This window comes from Bison bison, unplaced genomic scaffold, assembly GCF_000754665.1.
Source record: "Bison bison bison isolate TAMUID 2011002044 unplaced genomic scaffold, Bison_UMD1.0 scf7180017864376, whole genome shotgun sequence".
NCBI lineage: Eukaryota > Metazoa > Chordata > Mammalia > Artiodactyla > Bovidae > Bison > Bison bison.
The window spans coordinates 9,353,379-9,360,105 of record NW_011494948.1 but is presented as its reverse complement, the minus strand read 5'-3'; the positions used below and the strand labels follow the sequence as shown (position 1 = coordinate 9,360,105).

Genomic DNA, 6,727 nt, shown 5'->3' with positions numbered 1-6,727 from the left:
AGACCATGCTTTTCCCAAGAGCTGTCCTTTAATGCAATGACTGTTGCTGACAATAACATGACTTAATATCCTAAAGATTTACCTTCGTGAATGTGTGTTAGCACACCAAACTGCCTTTCTCTCTGACCACTACAAGAGAGCTAAAAAGTGATTGCCTTGTGATATGTTTGACATACTTGGCTTTTACATACCACAGAGAAATTTGAGCTCCTTTAAAATCAAAGGATCAGTGTTGTTTGAGGATTTACAGCATTTTCAAAAAAACATGCCCTCAGGTTCACCTGCTTTTCAGATCCCCAGGACAGAGGAAATTCTGGGCAGAAGCACTATGAAAATATGAAACGAAGCACCATGGAAATATTATTCATGAATCCATAAATCCCACAAATATCTCGGATGCCTATGAGGTAGGTGCCAGACATTCGCTTGCCCACTGGGGTTCTAATCATGAACAAGACGCACCTGGCCCCTGCCCTCCCCGTAGCCCCAGTCTAGTAGAAGGGATCCGATGTTACAGGAGGTGCTGTGAAGAAGAGGTATTAAGGGCTACTGTTGCCAAACCAAGCTTGGGTTTGCTCACCCACATGCGGTTGAGTCCATCTACTGACACCAGGGTGTGGTGAAGGAAAGTGCAGCTTTTATAGCAAGTGCCAAGCAAGGAGTCCAGGGCAGCTAGTGTGGTTTCAGAAGAGCATTTTTAAAGACTAGGTGAGGGAGGGTGTCCTCCTAGGGTAGGTGATCAACTCGCGAACATTTCTCTGATTGATGATGAGGGAATAGAGCAGTATCACAGGGGCTAACATTATCAATCCTTAGGTCTAGGAACTATGTGCCTGTGGTCATCAAGCAGTTAATTTCTTGCCTTTGGTGATGGTTTTAGCATCTGTAAAAGAACTCAGGAAATGTGCATCAGATACTATTAACTAGTGCTTCAGAGAGGAGCTACAGCAGAGGATGTGGGGGAGGGCTCTGTCCTGGAAAAGCCCCATAGGGTCCTGCTTATTTACACTGTAGGGGTACATTAGGTACCCAAAGCAAGTAGGAAATCAAGAAGACTCCTTGAGGAGGGGACTTCTAAGTTGATACCTGAAGGATGAAAGGAAAAGAGGAATATTATCTTCTTAGTGCTGACTTTAGGGGCAGCTGCCCAGAGGTGTGAAGAGACCTTGCATAGAGCTACACTAAAGATGGCTTTCAGGTCAGTTTTTCCTGAGTTTGAGTGTTCTTTTTGCTGCTAACAAGCTGTGTGACCTCATAGAAGTGACTTAACTGCTCTGAGCCTGTATTTATCATCTGTGAAATGGGGATAATTATGATACCTACTTCACCTGGCTGTGATAAAGATTGAGGAGTTAATTTTCTCTGAAATCTAGCACAGTGCTTGGCAAAAGTTAAGTGTTAGATAAATATTGGCTGTATTGTTTTAAGACATATTAGCTGTTTTCCCGGCATAGCAGCTGTTATTTTTATGATTAAGACATGAAGTTCTGGAGCAGTACTGGAGAGATTGATTTACTAATAAGCTTGGTTTCTTGTCATGTATGGTTTGGGCACACACTTACTGCTTTTTAGCACCTCACCATATCTGAGCAGCCTTTCTACTGTGATGAAGGAGTTTTCCCTTCTCAGGGGGGATGTGCAGTAGCCTGGGTCCTCAGTAAGACAGTCAGTCAACATATGAGATCTGCTTTGTCCTGGGAGAGCCAGAGGTCTGAATCCCATTCATTGTGTTTAGTTGCATTGGAAACAGGAAATGATGTGGTCATTCTCATAGGATTAAAACCAGGGATCTTTATTAATATTATGGGTATTCAAGATGTTGAGGTCATAGCCCTGAGCAAGAGCTGGGAACCCTTATAATCCCTTTGAACAGCACTGGTTGTGGGCAATTTAGCTGTGGTTTTAGCCGATAGCATCTAAAGGATGCTGAAAACATAAATGTCAGTACTCAGGTCTGTCACCCGCTCTCCTAATTATTACCATCTGTCTTCACTTCATTGATTCCCTGTGACATAGTCATACCTGCTCCACCATGGCCAAACCAGGTCAGCTGGAACAACAGCAAAATCCATGACTATTGTTTGTGGCACTCGGCCTAACAGTCTGCTCATCAGAGGGTTGATTCCTTCCCAGAAACAGGATGTAAGACTGTTTGGTTTTTTTGGTCTAAACTTTAGAAAAGTTCTGAGCATAGGGCCAGGAACCTTTGGCTGATTTGGATCATCTACTTTGCAGAATTTGTTCTGAAATATCAGTTTCAGTTTCTTGAAGCACTTTGGACTTCCTGTCTGTAGCTGGTATTTTTTTTTTTTTTTTGCTTCCTACTCATCCACTGATACATAATAAAACTTACATCCAAAGCACTCTAGAAAAAGGAAGCTCTAGTTTCTACAATCAAGGAGTTACACTCTGATTGCTGAGATGGAACAAGCTCGTATGATTGTTAATTTGTGCATCCGTGGCTGATATGTCAGCTCTTAAATCTCTCATTTAATATAATGGAGGGTGGAATTCATGCTGCAGCTTTGATTCATATGTAATTCAAAGGTTTCATTGGTCAAGAATCCAACGGTCTGATTGAGAAGTCTGATTTACCATCTTGCTCAGTAAAATGGAACGATTTAACAATGATGTTGCTGCTGGTGGTAATAACATCTGGGTTGTCTGTTACTTATCTGGTTACATATCTCAGTTATTATATATTTAATCTTCCCAACAACACACATACTATTATTACGTTTTCAAAGATGAGGAAGTCATCTCAGAGAGGCTGAGCAATTTACTCAAGTCCACACAGCAAAAAAGTGGCAAAGCCAGGGTTGGAACTCATGTCTACCAGTCAGTGATTTGTGAAACGTGTTGGTTCATAGCTATGTGATGCAGGGCATGGTGTGGACACCTTGAAGTCTATATTTCCTTTTCTGTAAGATGGGATACAAAGACAAGTGGGTTACTGTGAGGATTAAAATTAATATATATATATATTTAATATATCTAAAAGGGCTTGGAAACCTGTAGAGTGCTATCAATATGTAACTTTATATTATAAAGAAAACTTACAGATAATCTCCCAAACACATAACTGGGCTATTTTATGCCAAAGCAGGGCTTGGCTCCCTCTCTTAGAATTTATTGGTGACAGCTCTGCACATGTTCAGCAACTTCTGTGACATTTGCACCCAGATGAATGGGTCACTCACTGGTCACATTTGAGAAAGTTTTATGGAGCTCATTGGTATGTTAAGCAAAATGCTGGGTGCCGATTACTTCTGCCTTCCTGGAACTTGTGTTTCCCTGGGGGAGAGATTAGGATCGAATCCATAAGCATCCAAGAGGGAAAAGTGCCGTTTGGAGGGAAAACAGAGGATAGGCATAATTAAAAGAAAGAGGAGGTAACTTTTGAATAAGTGATGTATAAGCTGAAACTTGAAACTCATCAGTGGGAGTCAATTGAATGCAGAGCAGGCTGCACAATCTAGGCATATAAAAGAGCAAATTTGAAGCCCTCGTGTAAAGAAATACTAATAATACTTAATTATAGTCATTATAAAGCTAGCACTTAGTGAGCTCTTTGTGTGCCAACCGACTATACCAAATGCTTTACAAGTATTATCTCATCTTACCCTCATACACTGTCTGGGATAGATGCTATTTTTATTCCTGCTCTACAAATGAGAAAACTGAGGCTAAAGAAATGAAGTAACTTATCCAAGATCATATAGTATGTAGGTCCTGGAACAAGGGTTCAGATTCAGCCAGGATGATTACAAACTCACATTCTAAGCCATGATTTTGATTCAACCAAATAATAAAAAGTTGGTCAGTCCATCTGCTAGGGCTCAGTTGCAGACAACAGAAACCACTTCAGCTAGTTTGAGGAAGAAAAGATTTACCAGGTACTCAGGGGTTTACAAAATCACTGAAGGAGCTGGAAGGGAAGCTCTTTGGGTGAAAGTCTAGACCAAGATTCTGGAGACAACCTCTTACTCATTGAACCACGGCATTACTTCTATGACTAGGAAAACTGTTGCTGCTGCAGGAAATCAGATCTGGAAACCAGTAACTGCAGAACGGAGCTGATTCTGGCCCAGTTTTGTACCAGCAAAAGAGATGCCTCATTTTCTGCCTCTCTCCTGCTTAACTGGGCTCCCAGGTCGTCTTTTACAAGTGCTTGTGATTGGCAGAAGGAAATCACATGCTGGTTTCCAGCTGCAAGGCGATCCAGGAACTGAAGTTCTTAGCTTTCCCAACATGGGATGCAGGGAGGCATGCTAGATGGAAGCGGGCAGTCAGTCCACAGGCTCCAGCTTACCCCTTGGAGTTGGAGTGCAGGAGTCAAGCAGATGATAGATGGGACCATACTACAAAGGCCTTTTGGTCATGTTAAGAAATTTGTATTCTATACAGAATGCAATGGGAAGCAGGGGAGTGGCAAAGTCAGATACATTTTTAAAAAGATAAGCCTGACTGATTTGTGAAAGGTGGATTGGATGAGACAGGACTGGATGCAGAAAGGTTATTTACAGGTTGTAAGATGGAAAGAATTGAACAGATTTGAAATAGGTTTTGGTTATTAAATCAATGTGATATGGTGTTGAGTAAGATATGGGAAGCTGAAAGAAAGGATGACTCAGTTTTCAGGCTTGAAAAACTGGGAAGATTGGGAAGAATTTGCTGAAATGAAAAAGCCTGGGGAGTGCCTTGCTTGGGCAAGTGTTGGGGGAAGAATTGGACAATCAGGAGTTCTATTTTGTATATTTCAAGTTTGAGATTTCTCCTAGACAGACCAGTGGAAATGTTAAATGACGTCTCTGGAGTCCAGAAGATCAGGACTAGAGATAGAAATTTAGGAGTCACTAGCATATTTATTTGGCCTTCCCTTGTGGCTCAGCTGGTAAAGAATCCACCTGCAATGTGGGAGCCCTGGGTTCAATCCGTGGGTTGGGAAGATCCCCTAGAGAAGGGAAAGACTATGCATTCAAGTATTCTGGCCTGGAGAATTTCATGGACTGTATAGTCCTTGGGGTCGCAAAGAGTTGGACACGACTGAGCAACTTTCACTTTCACCTTTTTCCAGCATATTTACTTAAAGTGAAGAAACTGGATGGAATCACCTGCTCATAGAGGATGGTTTTAGAGGAAAAGAGGTCAGAGGGTGGAGCCACTCCAGCAATTATAGGGTTAGGATGGAGGAGGTGGCACCAGCACAGGAGAGAGGATGAACCACAGAGGTGGGAAGAGAACAGAAGAAAGTGGGAGGAAGCAAAGGACAGTGATTCATGAAGGAAGAAGTGATCTTTTTATGAAGACAATTGTTCATTCAACTAGACAGAATGGAAAGCTTTGGTGACTTTTGCTATTTTGGGGAGGGCTAAAGAATAAGTTGAAAAGGTTTGTAGGCAACATTTCTGAGAGCCTTGACTGAGAAGGAGAACAGCTGATGTATAACCCAAACAAACTTTTTGGCTGGCCCAATACTTAGGGGACTATGTGGTTAAGGGCAGTTTGTTTCATATGTGTTTTGAACTCACTGGAGCATGTAGATGCCAATGGGAATGATCCCATAGAAAGAAAAGAGGAGTATACTGCTGGATGGGGAGCTGCAAGGTGAAAAAATGAAGTTCCCTGAGAGGGAGAGAGAGTGTGGGATCCTGGACCACCATCTGAAGTGGCCTTCAATAGTCTCTCTTAACAGGAAGCAATGACAAAGGGGGAAACACAGTCTTGAACAGGCTGGGGATTTGAGGGTAAAGGCATGTTGGAAGGTTTGTGTGTTGGTTTCTGTTTTTCAACTAAAGCAGGAGGCAAGTCTAGGATATCAGTCATTTAAGGAAAGTATAATGGTCCCTCGGTCTGAAGAGGCAGAGCTTGAGGTCTGCTGCTGCTGCTAAGTCGCTTCAGTCGTGTCCAACTCTGTGCGACCCCAGAGATGGCAGCCCACCAGGTTCCCCTGTCCCTGGGATTCTCCAGGCAAGAACACTGGAGTGGGTTGCCATGTCCTTCTCCAATGCATGAGAGTGAAAAGTGAAAGGGAAGTTGCTCAGTCGTGTCCGACTCCCAGCGACCCCATGGACTGCAGCCTACCAGGTTCCTCCGTCCATGGGATTTTCCAGGCAAGAGAACTGGAGTGGCCGTGAACATCTCTGAGCGGTCCAGTTGTGGAGTGCACATAAGGAAGTGATTACTGGCTAGCCCACTCTCTCCTCTATTGATTCCACCTCATCTCATTCGGGTCACCTCTAACTCCCTCCTCCCTCTTCTCTTCTCCATGTAATGCTGTGAACCTCTCTGGGTGACCCTCATGGTAGAGAAACTTTTCATCTTTAATGTAGATGTTTTATCAATGGTGCTGTATAGAAGGAGAAGTTTTGAAACTACTGTAAAAATAAGACCGATAACTGGAAGCAGGAGGCTTAAGTCCAAACCCTGACTCCAGGGAACTCCTGACTCCAAGGAACATTAATTGACAGGAGCTCATCAAACGCCTCCATACCTACACTGAAACCAAGCACCACACAAGGGCCAACAAGTTCCAGGGCAAGACATTCTCCAAGCAAATTCTCCAGCAACAAAGGAACACAGCCCTGAGCTCCAAGATACAGGCTACCCAAAGTCACCCCAAAACCATAGACATCTCATAACTTATTACTGGACACTTCATTGCACTCCAGAGAAAAGAAATACAGCTCCACCCACCAGAACACCGACACAAGCTTCCCTAACCAAG

At 43.1% G+C, this 6,727-nt stretch overlaps 1 protein-coding gene across 1 annotated transcript in view; it reads left to right on the top strand.

The window, feature by feature from the left end:
• The first annotated feature begins 1,036 nt into the window (after positions 1 to 1,036).
• The window catches only part of FREM1 (FRAS1 related extracellular matrix 1), a 217,979-nt gene continuing 212,288 nt past the window's right edge, over positions 1,037 to 6,727 (top strand). The window contains exon 1 of the mRNA XM_010857025.1: positions 1,037 to 1,198. The gene's annotated coding sequence lies outside the window, so the exon portion shown is untranslated. The remainder of the gene's footprint in view (positions 1,199 to 6,727) is intronic.